Here is a 20,214-nt window from a genome sequence, read left to right as displayed (position 1 = left end):
CTTAATTACAATATATTTTATGCTTATTATACACACACATTTATTTTTCAGCAAGCCTTCTAAGAACCTGATTTGCAGCTGTGCTCTTCAGACTTTTACTGTCCTACCCTCCTAGAATCTCAATGTATCAGTAGGAGGGATTTAATTTATCCACAAATTAGAAAGACACTTTTTTGCTGCTCCTACAAATAAAAATTGCTTCGGCTAAGGTACATACAAAGATTCTTTACCATATTCAGCCAATTTGGATTTAGTTATGCTGTGCAGAGTAAGAGAAAAGATTAATAAGACCTACAAAAAGAGGTATTAGCAGTGATTCCTGTTTCCTCTAACTCAGACTCTACCAAACTTACACTGTACTAGAATTCCTTTGGACATGAGCAGCAATAACATATAGTTTTGATTAGGCTAGAAAAGTGTGAACAAGGGTTTAGTTACTACCAATGATGCTTAGTGATTGCAAAGCTAGAGTCTTTAAAAAAAAAAAAAAAAAAAGTAAAAAAGAGGAAGCCAAAATCAACGCTTGTCCAGGTTCAGCTATTTAAGTGTTGGGGTAAAAGGGAGGAGATCTATGAGTCCTGGACTTACATTGAAGGCTTTACTCTCTCAGGTGAAGGCTTTGGAATCCTGGGTATTGCCCCTGCATAGCAAATTAGTACATGAGCAGCACTGCATGCAGCAGAGGAGTGGGAAGAGATGCACTGGCAGCACAGGGAGCAGTTCTTGAGTTCAAAGCAGCTTCATGCCTCCCCCATCCACTCACTACCTGAAACCGAATCTGTGGTGGAAAAAAAAAACAACATTGCCCTGCTCCCTGAAAAAAAAAAACAGTTAGCTAAATGTTTTCTTTTCATATTGAAGAGAAGTCTTAGGTAGAGGGAAACCATCAAAGTGCAAATCTCCAATGGCTCAGTTTTCAATGAGAGTAGAATTAATTCTAGGGGGGATAGTGTCCCTGCCACTGCTGTCAAGAGCTTGGTCACTAAGGCCAGGCAGTGCCACACAAGGGCATGGACATCTTCCTTTACAGATGTTCAATGAGCCAAAAGGAAGATCAGTGACCCTGAGGAAAGAACTGATCACAAGTACTTCTGTGTTTCATTCCTCTTCATATTTTTGCTCTTGTTTTCCTTCCTTCTTGGTTTATCAATCATTTCATTTTGGAAAGAACCATTCCAACAGCTTCCTCTGAGCAGCCTGCTGTGCTCAGAGCTGAACTGTTTCTATAAGGTAGGCAAAGGGGATAAAATTTTCAGCTCATATTAATCAGCATGGCATCATGGGTTTTCAGGGGAACTACACCAATTTGCACCAGCTCTCCCTCTAATCCTCAGGGACCCAAGCCATAATTCAATAATCCAGGCCTACCATATCACAGTTACAGTCCTTTCTTAGTCATCACAGTATGAAATTACTATTGGGGGGGGGGGGGAATGCAAAGCACCTCTAGAACTCCCCAAAGACGTAAAATACCAATAAAATGCATTCCCTATTTATCTCTGTTCACAAACCTAGAACTTCATTCCGAGAGAGGACAAGATAGGATTAACTGCTGTTACCACTGCAACTTATTTTCAATGTATTTAGCATGTGCAGCATGTTTAACATTTATAGCACTTTATGGGAGTGCTATTAGTGTCAAAAGAAAATTGCATTAGAAAGCTTTGAATTACTCTAGAAGTTAACATAAATTTATCTATATTACAGATATGTATAGAGACATAAACGAGACTTGCAGAAAGAATAGTATTTTCTACTATATTTTCTAAAGCTGAAATGAGGTCTCTATTGAATTTAATTAAATTTGTCCATTAGATTGGAACAGAAGTGGAAAAAAACTATATTTTGACTATCATGCTGTGTAACTATATGCACAAGTTCAACTATATATAAACAACATATGCAATAAATGAAAATGTTAATATTCATCCTCTGGACTACTGGTATATTAACCAAGGGGGCTCAGCCTGACAGTTATGGGCCAGACAGCAGTTCTGAGCCCCACAGACTGATAGAAGGTATCTACCAGAGGGCTCTCTTCTGTGCCGATGAAAAGTGAGTCTACTTAGGCTGACTTCTAACAGCTAAATCTTTGAAGATCATACAATCACAGAATTATAGAATTGTTTGTGTAGGAAGGGACCTTTAAAGATCATCTTGTTCCATTCCCCCTGTCATGGGCAGCAACATCTTTTACTAGATCATCCTTTTACAAGCCCCATCCAACCTGACCTGGATAGGGTATCCACAACTTCTCTGGGCAACCTGTTCCAGTGTCTCACCACCCTAATCATAAATAATTTCTTCCTTATACCTCATCTAAATCTACTCTCTTTCAGTTTTCTTTTCAGTCTCTTGCTGATTTTCTTATAAACCCTCTTTATATACTGAAAGGCTGCAATAAGGTCTCCCTGGAGCCTTCTCTTCTCCAGGCTAAACAACCCCAACTCTGTCAGTCTGTCTTCATAGGAGAGATGCTCCAGCCCTCTGATCATTTTCATTACTGTCTTCTGGACCCACTCTAACAGGTCTTGTGCTAGGGGCCTCAGAGCTGGATTTACTCATGCCATTTGCAACTTTCATTAATGACAAACAGCAACTTCACTTATCATTTTGCTTTTATTTCAGTAAACCAAAAAGATTTACCAACATGGTTTCTCTGTGTAGTATCCAAATCTGTTTTAATAACTATGCTGAATGTGGGCCACAACATGTGAGATGATTATTGAAGCCAGCTTATGAGATAAACTTCACAGTCAAATCCTGAATGTAATGAAGTGACATGGAAGTTAAAACCAGCTCCATTACATTGCAGTATGCAATGGGTATGCAATGGAGATAATACACTTTTGAAAACTGTCCAGCCCATTAGAAAATTTCATTGAATATTGTCAATTACTGCACATACCTTTTAACATTTCTTTTCACCCAGGTTATGAACTGGGTTATTGAGACAACTATTCTGACAACTATTCTGACAACCTTTTAATGATTGCAAATAGTATCTTTATAAATTTACACTACTTCTTGCACATCTGCTAGTCCCAGCATAAAAAAAAAACCTTGAGAATGAGCTAATGGCAATACTCCAAAGAGTTCAATTTAGCAGGGTAATGGAAGCATACTCATAGCAATAACACTTGGTATAGTCTTAACAAGAAGAGCTTCTCCAGAGTGGTAGAAATAATAGGAAAGGAAAACAAATCTGGTTACAGTAAAGAAGTACCACAGGAAATGACTTCGTAGCCTCTGCTTGAGGAAAGCTGGCCATCAACAGACACGCATATGTAAGCTTGTAATTTAGTAATGTATTTGTGAAGTCATGACAAATTATCTACTATCATGGCAGCCATATCATGCATGAACAAATGTAGAATTATTCAGAATAGCTATAAAAAAGAAGGCATATTGCTTCAAATGCTTTCCCTCAATCTTATTGGCAATTACATATGCTGACCTACAATAACCTACTGGTTCTTTGCCTACCTCTACTGTGCATTCCCATTCTCACAATAAATTCCTCCCCTACTCCACAGGAGTGTAATTTTACAAAACTAGAAGGTTAAGTGTTTTAGTCCTGTAGAGTGAGAACCTATTTAACAGTCATATATGTTAATTTACTTGGAAATGAAAAAGCATTTTAGCAAGAATATTTTACACAATCATAATGACTGATATGCATGCATGTCTCCCTCCCAGCTTTCCTCAAGCATCCTTTAAGTTGTTGCCTTTTTATGAAGAGGAATATCCCAGGAGAAACAAGCCTAAAACAAAGGACCAAACTATGCCATCTCTCTCTCTCATTCACTCCCCCCACCCTCTAAGGGAATAGGGAGAGATAATATAAGAAAAAAGGCTCGAGGTTTGAGATAAGGACAGGAAGAGATCCTTAAAATTACCAATATGGGCAAAAAAAGACTCGACTTGGGGAAAACTATTTGTTTATTATAAAAATCAAAGCAAGATAATGAGAAAGAGAACAAGATAACTTCCCCTCACACCACCCTCTTCCCAGGCTTAACATTATCTTTACCTCCTGCCCTACCCCCTCCACTCCAAGCGACACAGAGGGGAATAGGGAATGGGGGTTATGGTCAGCTCATCACATGTTGCTTTACACTACTCCTTTCTCCTCGAGGGAGGAACTCCTTACATTCCTCCCCTGCTCCAGCGTGGGGTCCCTCCCACGGGCTACAGTCCTTCGTGAAACTGCTCCAGCGTGGGTCGTTTTTCCACAGGGTGCAGTTCCTCTGGAATGGCTGCCCCAGCACGGGCCCTCCACAGGCCACAGCCTCCTTCAGGCATCCGCCTGCCCCAGCGTGGGGTCCTCCATGGGCTGCAGGTGGATCTCTGGTCCTCCGTGGGCCTCCATGGGCTTCAGGGGCACAACCTGCTCCACCATGGTCATCACCACAGGCTGCAGAGGAATCTTGGCCAGGAGCTGCATTACCCCTCCCCCTCTTTCTTCACTGACCTTGGCATCTTGTGAGAAACAACCACTCACCATGAATAATTTGCAGAGGACAAAGTCACCAGAGCAAAGTATTTTTTTTATTTGCGAGTCAGCTGAGTCAGGTGCGTCTTAGAGCCGAGAAACACTTCTTAGTTCAGAGTTAAAATATTTATACCCTTCCCCCAATCACCCAATTTGTCTGTCTCCTTTTTCTTCTTTCCTTTCTTTGCTGGCGCTCACAATCTATGTGACTGCATCCCTGTTTCCCACACTCCCCTCCCCACCACTTCTCAGTTTTCTATATGTCCCAAAATAAGATCTGGTTATCTATATGGCCCAAGGTAAGGTCTGATTTTCAAGATAAGGTTCCAAAAATGGTTTAAGCAAAACCTTATGCCCTTTTTCTCACAATCTGCAGCCATTCTTCTCACAAAAAAAAATTCTTCACAACCAGCAGGCAGATGCTTCTCAGGTTCTCTTCACATCTCCTCTCTTCACTTCTTGCAGCCAGGCTGGGCCCCTACAGCCACCCAGAGGGAGGTCAGAGGGTGAGGGCTGCAAGGCCCACAAGGCTCATGCCTCCCTCTCTCTGCCCTCACTCCAGCTTCTTCACATCTTCACTTCTTTTTTTTTCCTGTTTTTCCCCTTCTTAAATACGTTACCGCAGAGGTGTTATCAGGGAATATTCTGCTACCAATTGGCTAGGCCCTTGCCAGCAGCGGGTCCGCCCTAGACCCAGCCGAGTCCACTGGACAAAGGGGAACAACTTCTCACAGCTTCTTGCAGAAGCTGCCACCGAAGTCCCCCCTCCCAAAATAAAACCAACACATGTACACAGCTGGCTATAAAGAAAGTAGTTTCCAGAAAGATTTACATAGACTTCAAGGAGATAAAAAGCTGACTGCTCTGAGGATAGTGCTTCTGGACTCCAGTGCAGGAAGCGGAGAGGTCCTGATGTCTGCTCTCCTGATGCACTGCTATGCTCCACATAACAGATTTGTGCATGGGCAAAGGACTCTAGGTAGGACTGTCTATGCAGAGTACATCAGAGAGCTAAAATATACACCTGGGTTATCAGTCAAACTGCCTCTACAACAATGAAGTGAAAGAGGCACTTTTGGAGTTGCAATTAGACATCCGCCTCGGATAACACACACTAAACTCCAGAAATACCTTTCTTTATACTAACTGCACAAGGACTCAAAACAATTTGTTTCAGTACAAATGCCCACACTGCAAGCATCTAAAACTGATCAAAATAATCCAACACAGTCCTATACAAAGATGCAAATCTCAGATTTGCAGAATACAAGCTCAGGAAGAATTTGGTAATTTACCACAAGCGTGCAAATCATGACAAGAGCTATGAATGACAGAGAATTGGCATACCAAGCATAGTATGCTGTTACCTAAAAAGTATTATAAAGTAGATTAGGCAAGACTTGCCCATTTATATGTACCTGCAATACTTAAAGTGTGTGACTTTATCTTCCTCCCTGGAAAACTGTCCCACAGATGCTTTGGCTTCACACATACACACATAATTAGTCCCTGATCCCATAGAGTTGCAGGCACATTCATTAAGACCACTTTAATTTAAGAAAGCTTACTTCCTTAGGTGTCTCTAGGAGAGCTCACCAGACAGCTGTTCAGAACCTAACTCAAGCTTATGCCCATGATCTGCATCAGTGGGATCCTGCTATGTCTGCATTGACTATCAAGGGAACTTGGGGAGACAAGTCTCCTTAAAATTAGCCTTTGTAAATATCCCCTGCTAGTGCACACTTAACAATTTCCACAAAGAAAGGTTACATGCTACAAGTTTATATTTGTGTTTTCCAGCACTAAATTTCCATCTTAACCAGCCCACAAAACTGTGATCATTTTATCTTTCAAAAATACATCATAATTATCTTCATATAAACTAAAAGCATTCTACAGATTCAGTAGAATCCATTTCTGAAAGCGATTGCTTCTAGGAATAGCTAGTTCAAAGCACAGCAAAGGACTGATTGTTCTCGACAAAGTTAAAAAAAAGAACACACAGAAGCTGATTAAAAATATTATTTACTGACCCTCTGCCTAAGGCTCAGTAGCAACGTTGTTAAGTCCAGTATCTTTGAGGCTGAACAGGTACAAAAAGCCACTTCAGTAACATTGAAATTTGGAAAGTAAAAATTGTTAAAAGCCAAGAAGGTAATCAGGAAAGGTTACTAAATTAAAATGTAAAGAAATAAAAATAGACTCAGCTTGCAAATACCGACAAAGCCTGAAAGTATACATACCTGCAAATAGAAAGAACAAGGAAGTGGTGAGTGTCAGTCTGGCTAATAGATAAGATGCCAAAAGCGGCACGAACAAGTAAGATCTTTCATTCAGAATATTAAAATTCTCTTCTAGTGATGTCGTTTGAAAAGAGCCTAAACTTTATTTATCCTTAGCCACTTGTAAATGGAAAGTCTTAGAAGTCCAAGATGCAGTAATATGAAAGCTGAAAGGGAATTAACTGAATCTGTAAACACAAATAATTAATTATCCACATAGATTAGACACAGGAAGTATATGAGAAAAATCTACAAAATAAAAGAACAATTAAAGAAGATCAGAACTTCTTTAAAAAGCAAACCTGTTTCATTACGATGCAGGATGCTGGAGAAATGCCTCCTTTTTTCTTAATAGAAAGATGACTTAGATGACTTAATACAGGCAAAATATTTTGGGTATAGCTGAACTGTATCACAAGATAGTGGAGCTGTGACTGTGACAGTACTCGAGCAGAGGCATGTGCAACTCTGTTACAACCACAGCCTTGAGAACCTCTCTTATTCACAGTAAATCCATGACACAGCTAAAGCATGAAGAGAATATGCACAGAAATATATAGTGTAGCAAAGCAAAAAGGAATGAAGCCTAATTGTCACATGTCCAAGAATTCCTTGAGAACATAGAACACTATGCAAATGATTATATCTCATTAAAATTTTTCACTCTTACAAGTAAGCTGAAGAACGACAAACTGGAAGCTAGCTAGTGTTGAAGGTTAATTGCAAGGCACCTGAAGACCTCATGCAAAGATCAGTTGTTTAAAGCATTCATTGATAATGTGTAATGCAGAATGCACAAAGCTACTCTGCTTAACCAAGACTGAAAGAAACTGAGGAACTTCAGAAATAGCATCCTCAACCAAATAAACTAAGCCTGAACAGCAGATAAAATCCAACAGAAATTAATACAAAATCATTCTTTCTATTTGATCTATTCATAGGCCTTGTGAGAAACTTAACAAACTGTGTATGTTCAGGAAGGTGGCTTGCTATTGTTGCGCACAGTCACAAGGGAACCTCTGCAGAATGGGCAAACTTATCCAAAATGCTTATAGAAAATCAGGGTGCCTAAAGACTGTGATATTACAAGTACTTGGGAGAACAACTGGAGAATGAGGAACTGCTCACTGTAGCAGAAGAGCAGGTTCAGGAACACCTAGGGAACCGGAAGGTGCACAAGTCCTATGGGACATGAAGAGATGCACCCACAAGTCCTGAGGGAACTGGCAGAAGTTGTCAAACCACTGGCCATCGTATTTGAGAAGTCATGGCAGTCTGGTGAGATTCCCAATGACTGGAAGAGGGGTAACACAACCCTCATTTTTAGAAAGGCGAACAAGGAAGATGCATGGAACTACAGGCTGATCAGCCTCATCTCTGTGCCTGGCAAGGTCATGGAGAAGATTCTCCTGGAAACCATGCCAAGGAACAATGGAAAGCAAGGAGGTGATTGGTGACAGCCAACATGGCTTCACAAAAGGGCAGATCGTGCCTGGATAATCTGATGGCCTTCTATGATGGGGTTACGGCATCGATGGACAAGGGATGAGCAACAGACATCATCTGCCTGGACTTCTGCAAAGCTCTTGACACTGTCCCGCACGACATCCTTCTCTCTAAACTAGAGAGGCATGGGTTTGATGGAGGGACCACTTGGTGGATAAGGAGTTGGCTGGATGGCCGCACTCAGAGAGTGGTGATTAAGGGCTCAATGTCCATGTGAAGACCGGTCAAGAGTGGTGTCCCTCAGGGGTCCGTGTTGGGCCCGGCCCTGTTCAACATCTTTGTCAGCAATATGGACAGTGGGATAGAGTGCACCCGCAGCAAGTTTGCTGACGGGATCAAGCTGTGTGGTGCTATTGAAACACTGGAGGGAACAGATGCCATCCAGAGGGATCTTGACAGGCTGGAGAGGTGGGCTCTTGCCAACCTCATGAAGCTCAACCAGGCCAAGTGCAAGGTCCTGCACGTGAGTCAGGGCAAACCCAAGCACAAATACAGGCTGGGCAGAGAATGGATTGAGAGCAGCCCTGAGGAGAAGGACTTGGGAGTGCTGGTGGATGAGAAGTTCAACATGAACAGGTAATGCGCGCTTGCAGCCCAGAAAGCTGTCCCTCTACTCTGCTCTAGTGAGACCCCACCTGGAGTACTGTGTCCAGTTCTGGAGCCCCCAACATAAGAAGAACATGGACCTCTTGGAGACGGTCCAGAGGAGGACCACAAAGATGATCAGAGGGCTGGAGCACCTCTCCTATGAAGACAGGCTGAGAGTTGGAGCTGTTCAGCCTGGAGGAGACCTTTTAGCGGCCTTCCAGTACCGAAAGGGGGCCTGCAGAAAAGAGGGGGAAAAACTCTTTAGCAGGGCCTGTTGTGACAGGATGAGGGGTAATGGTTTTTAAACAGAGGGAAGTAGAAGGATATTAGGAAAAAATTTTTTATGATGAGGGTGGTAGAACACTGGAACAGGTTGCCTAGAGAGGTGATGGATGTCCTATCCCTGGAAACGTTCAAGGCCAGGTTGGATGAGGCTCTGAGCAACCTGATCTATTTGGAGATGTCCCTGTTCTTTGCAGGGGAGTTGGATTACATGACCTTTGAAGGTCCCTTCCAACACAAACTATTCTATGATTCTATGCTTTATACTTCAGTAACAAGGCTTACAAATTATACCTGAGGCATTCATAACAGCACCTCTCTATGTGGATCCTCTGATGTCTGTCTAGGGTGAAGTTACACTCCTGCAAGGATACTAATATTGACACTTATTTTTGTTCAGCTTTATATTTTTGAAACTCACTTTCCTTTCTTCAAAGAGACTGAAATTGGCCCATAGAATCAAAAGTTAAGGGAATCACAAAGTCTTGTATAAAATATGACTACGTAAGATTGTTTGTTTAAGAAATCAAACAGTACTATTGTGAAAACAGAAAACTTGCCATCATTTTAAGTAAAAAGGTTGTCATTTTTAAGTAAAGGTTGTCATAAACTGCCCCTTCCAGTTGACATCACTTCCAAAGAAGCAGCAGCGCTCAGCATGCACACTCACAGATCCCATTTTAGTAGTCACAGGGAACATACCTATTACCATTATATTATTCTTTAGAGTCCCTAGAGTTTCCTCCTTCATCATTCTGAACGCTAAAGCACAGCAGTGTTTTAAAATCAGCCCATACCTCTGTTTTGACCTAATAATGAATATCTGGTTGTTTTAACCAAAAGATCAGAATCCTTCTCTAAAAATTACACTTCTCAGCACATTTCTTCTGACTGGAGGAGACACAATAACAAGTTTCCCTTTACCACATCAGAAGGCACCAAGCAAAGCTCATACGTTCTGTCCTTGATCACACCCTGATGCAGCACAGTCTGAACTAGGACAAGTAAGTAACAAATCTTTCTCCCATAGCTTAAAGAAACCATAAATTTTATTTTCAACTTTGGAAAAAGAATGTATGCATGCTGAACAGAAAAGCTGAGGCTTTTTAGCTCTTCTGCTATCTCTTATCTGCTTCTTCCCTGACAGACATCTGACCTCACACCAAATGCTGGCATCTGCCTGGTACTCTGGCTTCAGGTATCACTGACACCTCCAGTTGGTTGCACCTGACTGCTGCTAAGGGAGCAAGCATAGTGCAGTAGCCATCTCCCTGGCTGCAATGCCATGTCACATGTCACAGCCATGTGCATTTCTGTGCACATGTGCAATCTCATGCTATGTCACAGTACTCCTGTGTTACTGCAATGCCTTGTGTTTCATGGTTATGATGATTTCACAAATTAAAACATTATAAGTTTTAGAAGAGCTTATTAGATGGCTGGCTGACATTTGGAGGATTAAATTTATTAATTAAATGAAAGTAAGGAGACTATTTGAACTTTTAAAGACATTTAAACTCTTGCCAGTGATCATCTCAATGGCAGTCTCTTTTATTTCTAAGGTATACTTCTCTGAAGTATTCTGGCCTGGGGACCTGTGTGCTCTGTGAGGCACTGCCAGTAGTTCCCTGATGAATTGGTTACACATCGGTTATAAGAGTATTATAACTTCATACCAAAACCCAGCATCTCCATTCTATCACTACTCAGCGTCTAAGTTAATCTTCTGTTTTTCTTGGAAAAAGATGTCCCTGCTCCTTGCAGGGGGGTTGGACTAGATGACCTTTGAAGGTCTCTTCCAACCCTAACCATTCTATGATTCTATGAAAAAGAGAACACACAATAGTTCCTCTCTGTTCTGACTTGAACAGAAGATCTAGTGCAAATCAGGATGTAGCACTTGATCAAATTATAATCAATTTATCTAAGAATAGGTCTTCCTCAACCCTGGCATCTTGTGGAGCAGATTTCTTTCTCCTTGGCATCCTTGACAGCTGTTTATCAAGAGGGAGACATAAATGCAAAGTGTCCACAGGCTTCAGATCTCTCATGTGGAAGACTACATCAAAGAGAATTGAGTTTGGACTGAAAAAATATGGATGCTGTTTATGTTGGGAACTTGAAGAAATATGTTCCCTAGGCTGCTGCACAGAGTATGAAGACAAGATAGCTAGATGGTGGAGGAGCATAATTTATGTGGAGGTGATACTTCTGAGCAATGAAGGCTCTGAGGACATGGTTGGCAAACAAGACAGATTTGATGAAGTTGTGTTTTGTTGAAGGGGAAAACACATTTTCAGCATATTGTTAACTGTAATTTGATAAAAGATGTGTGGCTTTTTCAGGCACATCCATTCCTTTCATTTCTTGTCACATGCTTGTGGTACCATTAGACTGCTAGGGGTCATAGGCAAGGAACATTTCTCTAATTTTCTTTTTGCTTGGGGAATCTGGCACAACGTAAGTGCAATGACCAAAACATAAGCCTCAGTAATGATATGGATCGCATTTTGCCTACAATAGCCTCTCTGAAAAGCTACCATCATTTCTGTGACAAGGAGTGCTCTCTGTGAAGAACTAATTTTACTTTCTATCTTCTTATATTATATGAAAGTAGTTTTACACCATACTGCCAGTATTCCTATTTTTCATTATCCTGTTTTTTTCCATGCAGGACAGAAATGTAAATATTGAAATATTTTCCCTATTTTGTGCAAACAAAACCAATGAAAAACACTGATGGCCTCCAAGGAGGGGGAAGAAAAGTATATTTAAAAACAGCAACTTAAGCTTGCGAGAGACAGAAAGAGTTAATGTGTGTTCATGTCTCAAACATTGTTGTGGATCAGGGTGCAGTTTGCATAGGGGCAGGAGTTTGGTGACACAGGAGGTGAAGGTGACACAGGAGGTGGAGGCCATATGGGGGATACACAGCTCCAAAGGTCCCTGTTAACGACTTGCCATATATGGCAAGGGGTCACACAGCGGTCATCTGAGGAATGGGGCTTCCAACCACCCCTCACATTTAGCACCTGCTTCGCACCTGCATAGAGGACTCAGAACTCTCTGGAACCCACCACCAGAATCCGTGTGCCCACCACCCCACTGGAGGATTCGCGCGCGCCAGCCCGTCATCGTAGTCACTGGAACCAAGGGTAGTGATACCTCTTTCCCTCTCTTGCTCTTTTCCATCTTCTCCTTTTCCTTCTTAGAAACGTTCTGATAAGAGCCCCAGATATCAACTCCTTTATGCTTTCCAAGTTTTCAAAGTTAAGTTGTTCCACTGAATGTTAAATAAAATGTTAACTCGATCATTTGGTGCAGTTTCACCTTAATTTAGTCTGAGGGAATAATGAACCTGCTATGGCCCTGGGTGATAACAAAGCTTCTTTCCCTAAACAACTAAAACACACCGTTTTCTCTCCAGAATATTAACAAAAAATGGAAGTGATACAGGGAATTAACTATCTGCTAAATATTGCTTGATTTAGGAGACTGCTAGAAAATGCCTAACAATCCTGTTTGCCTTGAAACTCACTTAAGCTTATCAGGGACTGGTTTTTGTCAAGGACTAACATGTCTAGCAAAGGATGGAATGTTAGTTCCACCACAAGTTCGGTCAGAAGTCGGGAAACTGCTGAAATTACCAAGTGAAAGGACAGCATGGGTGAATGACTAAAGTTCATCTAGAGGAAGATAAGACCCCCTCAAGAAGTAAACGACCACCAGAGACAGATCTGAAATGCTAACACAAGTGGTTTTTTAATAACCCTGCCTCACTTATGCATATGTATGTCTGTATCATGCAATTCAATGAATATGTATACCTGCACCATATAAATTTTTGGTACAATGTGCTGTCAGGGTGCGTGCTTTTGGAGGAGCGATCCCCCATGCACCCGGCGCTGAATAAACGTGCCTGCTTTATAACTCTGAGTTGTAGAGTTTGATCCGTGTGTCAATTTGGCGACCCAGATGGGACCCTCTCTGCTCGACCGCAGGACTGGCTGAGAGAGGGACGTCTTTGGCGCGCCCCGAGCCTTCCTCGGAAGAATTCCTTCCCTGGCCTGATCGCTGCGGGAGTAGACAAGGGCCATCAGCAGACCAGGTATGTCAGAGAGGGGATACTTGTAAGTCGTGAGGAAACGTCCTACACAAGGGAAAGGAGCTGTTGCTCACCCCTGTGTAGTCTGGACCGGGGAGGGGTGGGGACAGGACACTTTGTGGGTCCCTGTAGTGATGTGAGTGCTTCTCATTGGAATAGTGGGAGCACTGTGTGGGACAGCTATCGTACGTCTGTTGTAACCCATGGGAATTGGAATTTATATCATTGCAGCTGTAATTGATTTATGATAGTCATTATAGGCTGTCTACTTAAGAAGTTTTGTGTGTCCGGTACTGTGGGTTGTGGGATAAGCGTTTTATTGTATTGTTAGTGTTTTATGTTGCTATCTGAAGTAAGATGGGTGAGTGAGTGAGTGAGACGCAGTCTGACTGCAGAGTGAGTGTGGACTCCTGATCCGGACAGCTGCTGGAGACAGACTAAGCGTATAAGAGACTTTGAGACCGTGTTAGTCTAACCAATTCTTAACCCTTTATTGTCCTGTACATGTGCATAAGGATGTTTCATGCAATCCAATATATGTTTTTGAATGCTTTGGTTGTAAACAGAACATTGAGGTACTGTTTGGGGATTATTTTTGTGTGGTGAATGTCAAGGGAACTGGTCTGACTGGGATAGAATCAGGCGTTCAGACGAGCTTGGTGGAAACTTAAAAGGGTGTAAGGAATCAGTAAGAATGCCACTGATATAAGGGACGAAGTGTAGAGCGGAGTAGTGCCAGGTTTATTTGGTGTGGATCACGGACGAGTGCCTGTCCACTGTTGCTTGTTTGTTCACACTGTTTGAAGTGTCCTAAGTACTTTATTCCTTTTAACGGGAGACAGGAATTTCATCTCGACAATTGTCTTGAATTGAGGTGTGTTCGCTGTGGGGTGAGTACGCCCTTGTATCTTTGGCCTTGGATAAGGTATTATTGTTGTCAATTTAACTAAGTTGTATTCTTTGGCTGAAGAATAAGCAGAGTGTCTGTTATGGGAGGCAAACGAAGCAGCGGAATAGTGAAAAGGAGCCCTCTGGGCTGCATTTTAGCTCACTGGAAAGAGATAGGAGAGCCGCAGGGGGAAGTGTAAACAAAAAGACTTTATTAAAGTATTGCAATTAATGGTGGTCTTTGTATAAATTAGATGATGAGGAGAAATGGTCCTTTAACGGAATAATATACCTTGTTGCAATTGATGTCGTTTTTGAGGAAAGAAGTGAAATGGGATGAGGTCTCATATGCGGACACGTTTTTTCACCCTCCGAAATCATTAGCACCCCCACAGGACCTAATGGGGATGGCTTTGGAGAAGAAAAGGAAAGAGGTGTTGCTCGGCATGCAGCACAGGGCAGAGATGTACAAAGTTGGGGAAAATAAAGGGTCTCGGGATGGGAGACCTGCCGGAGCATTATAAACCACCGATAGGAGCACAACAAGGAGGAAATGAAGGTTCCGATTCGGAAGCCCCTCCAGATAGTCCAGTATCCTCTGGCACCCGAAGTAAGAAAGAACAGATAGTGGTGCAGGCACCCCTCAGGGAGGGAGTGGGGCCAGAGGGAGGCGACACACTCCTCTGGACCCAGGGTCGGAAATAGGAGTACAGCAGTTAGTGTCTCTGTTTATAGGACAGTCAGCAAGTGATATTCGAAGGAAGTTGCAGAAATTAAGACCGACAGAGAGCAGAAATTTGGAGACTCGGTTAGATAAAGCTTGGAAAGTGTTTAGCAATAGAGAAGAGGAGGATCGGAGGAAGGATAAACGGATGCTGGTAGCGGCATTACAAGACAGTAAGAGATCTAGAGGTGTGGGACCCAGGAGACCTTTGGAAAGGGACCAGTGTGCGTGGTGTAAACAAAGGGGACATTGGAAAAGTGAATGTCCAAAGAGAAAAGGGAAAGGAAGGATACAGGCCCACATCAAAGAAGATTGATGGGGACCTGGGGAATCTACTCTAGCAGATCCACCGGTTATATTGAAGCTAGGGAAACAACAACAGAATATAGAATTTCTAGTTGATACCGGGTGTCCTGGTTTTGGCAGGGATGGAGTTAATTTTCCTCTCAGTAGCTGGTGTGTTTTGGATTTTGTGTGTGAAGAATGTTGATAAAACACCCTGATGATACCAGTTGTTGTGAATGAGACCAAGGACACTGTCCTGCTTTCCAAGTCTTGCTAATTTGCAGATGCAGGAAGCTGGGAGAAAGACAGACAGAATAATTGACCCAAACTGGCCAAAGAGAGTATTCCATGCCATAAACGTCGTGCTCAGTATATAAGTGGGGACCGGCCAAGGCAGGTATCTGCCTTCCTGGCATCCATCTTTCTCCCTCGTTTGCTGGCATCATTTCCTCTCCCTTGCTGGCTCTCTTTCACTCCCTTTGCTTGCCGCTCAGTTTTGTCTCTGTGATCACTGCTCGAGACGGGCTATATCAGTCATTGGGACATCGGGTGGTGAGAAAACATACATCGTTCATTTTGTATATTTTAATATCCTTATATTCTGTTATTATTGTAGTTTTCCCTTGTTATTTTAGTAAATTATCTTCTTGTCTTCATACCAACCCCCTTCCTTCCCAATTCTCTCCCCCATCCCACTGAGGAGGGGGAGGGTAAGCGAGAAACTCTGTGGTAATTTGGGCTAAACAATCACACCAGGGCAACACTTTCGGTTTTAAACCAAGCTTGAACACCTATGGATGATGACTTCGTAACGGTAAGGGGAGCTACTGGCCAAAGTGAGAAGGCGTACTTCTTGAAACCTCTTAAATTTAAATTGGGAAAACAATTGGAAATACACAAATTCTTATATATGCCTAACTCACCAAAACCCCTATTAGTGCGAGACCCATTGGAACAACTAAAGGCGGAAATAAAATCTGAAAAAGTAAAAGTGGAACTCTGAGTGGGAAATGACCAGCTAATCGAACTTTTGAGTCTGGCCCTCATAGATAGAGATACTCCTGTTAGCTCAGGAATACCTGAGGAAGTCCAGAACCAACTATATTTGGGGCTATGGGCCTCAGAAATATCAGGAAAAGTGAAAAACGTTTCCCCAGTAGTAGTCAGACTCAAACCAGGGGCATGGCCTGTAAGAATCAGGCAATATCCCCTCAAGACAGAGGATAGGGAAGGAACCTGACCAATAATCAGCCAGTTTATCAAACATGGGCTCTTAACAGAGTGTGAGTCAGAATATAACCGTTCAAAAAGTCAGATGGTAGTTACAGAACAGTACAAGATCTCAGAGCTATTAATAAAATCGTTGAAGATCTGTATCCTGTCGTAGCAAGTCCATACACATTATTAACTAAATTGGCACTTGAATTGGCCTGGTTTACCATACTGGACCTGAAAGATGCCTTCTTTTGCCTACCCTTGAGCCCAGAAAGCCAGTTGCTGTTTGCATTTGAATGGAAAACCCCCAATTCTGGAAGAAAGACACAACTGACATGGACTGTGTTACCACAGGGGTTTAAGAACAGCCCCACTCTTTTCGGAAACCAATTAGCCAGAGACTTGGAACAGTGGGAGCGACCACATGGAAATGGAATAATATTACAGTATGTAGATGATCTATTGATAGCCACTGAAACAAAAGAACCGTGTATAATATGGACAGTCAGTCTGCTAAATTTCCTTGGACTTAACGGCTATCGAGTCTCTCCACAGAAAGTGGCTCAGCGGCAGGTGACTTACCTCAGATAAGAGATAACTGCTGACCAAAGGACCCTAGGAACAGCAAGAAAGGAGGCCATCTGTCAGACTCCTTGACGACAGACAGCTCGCCTATGGATATATAACTATGGACTCTTGGTAAGGCCACTCTATGAACTGTTGAAATGTAATCCAAAAGACCTCACCTGGAATGGAGACGCAGAAGAAGCATTCCAGCAACTGAAAAGGAAAGTAATGGATGCCCCTGCCTTGGGTTTACCAGATACTACTAAGCCATTCTGGCTGTTCTCTCACAAAAAGCAGGGAATAGCCCTGGGAATCCTAGCCCAAAACTTGGACCATATAGAAGGGCAGTGGGGTACTTCTCCAAACAACTTGATGAAGTAAGTAAAGGTTGGCCTAGCTGCCTAAGGGCGATAGCAGCATTGGTGTTAAACGTCCAAGAAGCACGTAAATTGGCATTAGGCCAAAAGATTATGGTGTTGATATCTCATACTGTATCCACAGTATTAGAGATAAAAGGAGGGCACTGGCTCTACCCACAAAGATTCCTTAAATACCAAGCCATTCTGGTGGAACAGAATGATGTGGAAATAGTTGTTACTAACATTGTCAACCCAGCAGTGGAACCACAGGAGAACCGCTATCGCATGACTGCCTGGAAACGATTGAAGCAGTCTATTCCAGCTGACCGGACCTGAAAGAGGAGCCACTGGAAGATGCTGAAGACTTTTGGTACACAGATGGAAGCAGCTTTGTTCGACAAGGCATCCGCAAAGCCAGGGTATGTGGTAACCACTATGGATCAGGTAATAGAATCTGCAGCCCTTGCCCCAAATACCTCGTCACAAAAGGCAGAAATAATAGCTTTAACCAGAGCATTGGAACTAGCTAAAGACAAGAAGATTAAGGTCTGGATGGACTCCAAATACACTTTTGGGGTAGTCCATGCCCATGGGGTAATATGGAAAGAAAGGGGACTCCTATCCACCCAAGGGAAACATATAAAACACGCTGAAGAAATTCTTAAGCTCCTGGAAGCAGTGCAGCTACCCGAAAAAGTGGCTACCATGCATTGGAAAGCTCATCAGAAAGGAAACACCACTCAGGAATCAGGCAATGCTATGGATCAGAAGCCAAAAGAGCAGCTGAGAGGGGCGAATTAGAGGTGCGGTCTTTGGTCCCAGACAGTAAAATACAAATTTATTGTGAACCCAAGTATTCCAAAGAGGATCAAAAATTAACTGAAGATTTAGGTGGAGAAATAGAGAAGGGCAGGTGGGCAAAGACTCCGCGAGGCAGAATAATAATTCCATTTGCATTATTGTGGGCCACAGTTATAGCAGAACACAGAAAATCCCACTGGGGAGCTGAAGCTTTGTACAAATACTTGAGTCAGCGTATAGCTGCCCGGAACCTCTACACTACTGTTACACAAGTGACACAGCAGCGTGAAATAAGTTTGCAGAATAATCCTAAGAAAAGGCCTAAAGCCCAAATCGGACAAATAGGGAAAGGAAACTATCCAGGGCAGAAATGGCAAATTGATTTCTCAGAACTCCCAAGAAAAGGGGGGTCCCGATATCTGTTGGTCCTAATGGACACCTTTTCAGGCTGGCCAGAAGCATTCCCTTGCCGAACCAATAAAGCTAGAGAGGTAACTAAAGCATTACTAGAAGAAATTGTACCGACATTCGGGATTCCTGCAACAATCTCCTCAGACAAAGGACCACATTTTATTGTAAAAATTGTTATAATGAATTAATTGTAGATGCATTAAACCTAGTTCAAACTAATGTTTCTAAAGCACTCAGTTGTATCCAGGCCCAATTATGGATACAATCAATAGCAGCTGCAATCATCAGGGAAGGAGAGGACGGAAACCTGCCAAGAGAAATCCAAAAGGTAATTTGAGATAATGCAAATGAATTTGAAAGGAAATTTCAATCCTGGTGGCACTTAGTTAATTTTACCGTTGAACCTACTAGCAACACAACCACAGCTTTTGTACTAACTGTATCTAAAGCCTTGGTGTACAATATATATCCGATTGCTGCCTTAGGATTAAATCACCATGGAACTGTACTTTATCCCGTAGAACTGTCGTAGTTCAACTCTGATCGGGACCAGACTATGCAGTCTCTCTCTCACTCCCCCCACCCTCTGAGAAAATAGGGAGAGATAATGTAAGAAAAACGGCTCGAGGTTTGAGATAAGGACAGGGAGAAAATCCTTAAAGTTACCGTTACGGGCAAAACAGACTCAACTTGGGGAAAACTTTTCATTTATTACTACAAACAGCAGGATAATGAGACAGAGAACAAGATAACCTCCCTCCACCCCTCCCTCTTCCCGGGCTTAACATTATCTCTACTGCCTTCCCCTCCCGAGCGGCACAAGCAGGAAGAGGGAATGGGGGTTGTGGTCAGTTCATCACACGTTGTTTCATGCCTCTGCTTCATGGCCAGGGGAAGAACTCCTCACATTCCTCCCCTGCTCTGTTGTGGGGTCCCACCCGTACGCCACAGTCCTTCCTGAAACTGCTCTGGAATGGATCATCTCTTCCACAGAGTACAGTCTCTCCAGAACAGCTGTCCCAGCGGGCCTTCCTCGGGCCACAGCCGCCTTCAGGCATCCACCTCCCCCGATGTGGGGTCCTTCACGGGCTCCAAGTGGATCTCTGCTCCTCCATGGACCTCCATGGACTGCAGGGGGACAACCTGCTCCACCATGGTCATCACCACAGGCTGCAGGGGAATCTTGACCAGGAGCCGCATTACTCCTCCCCCTCCTTCTGAACTGACCTTGGCATCTGCAGCCGTTCCTCTCACAAGAAAGGTTCTTCATAACAGGTAGGCAGACGCCTCTCAGAATCTCTTCACATCATCCAGCTCATCTCCTCTCCACTTCTTGCAGCTGGGCCGGACCGAGTCGGGCCCAGTCGGCCGCCTCGCGAGAGGCCAGAGGGTGAGGCCTGCAAGGCCCATGAGGCCTGCGCCTCCCCCTCTGCACCTCTGCCCCACTCAGCTTCCTCACATTTTCTCTTCTACTGTTTTTTTTTTCTGTTTTCCCCTTCTTAAATACGTTATCGCAGAGGCGTTATCACGGGACATTCTGCTACCAATTGGCTAGGCCTTGGCCAGCAGCGGGTCCGCCCTAGGCCTGGCCAAGTCCACTGAACAAAGGGGAGCGACTTCTAGCAGTTTCCTACAGAAGCTACCACCTTAGGCCCCCCTTACTAAACAAAACCACAACAGAACATAGGGTATGGGCTATGAAAAAG

The 20,214-nt window shown here is 43.1% G+C and overlaps 1 protein-coding gene across 1 annotated transcript in view; it reads right to left on the bottom strand.

Moving 5' to 3' along the window:
* The window catches only part of ADCY1 (adenylate cyclase 1), a 187,669-nt gene that overhangs the window by 73,635 nt on the left and 93,820 nt on the right, over positions 1 to 20,214 (bottom strand). The gene's annotated exons all lie outside the window — the stretch shown is intronic.

This window comes from Chlamydotis macqueenii, chromosome 2, assembly GCF_036417535.1.
Source record: "Chlamydotis macqueenii isolate bChlMac1 chromosome 2, bChlMac1.mat, whole genome shotgun sequence".
NCBI classification, from domain to species: Eukaryota; Metazoa; Chordata; class Aves; order Otidiformes; family Otididae; genus Chlamydotis; species Chlamydotis macqueenii.
This window is presented reverse-complemented; position numbering and strand designations above follow the sequence as displayed.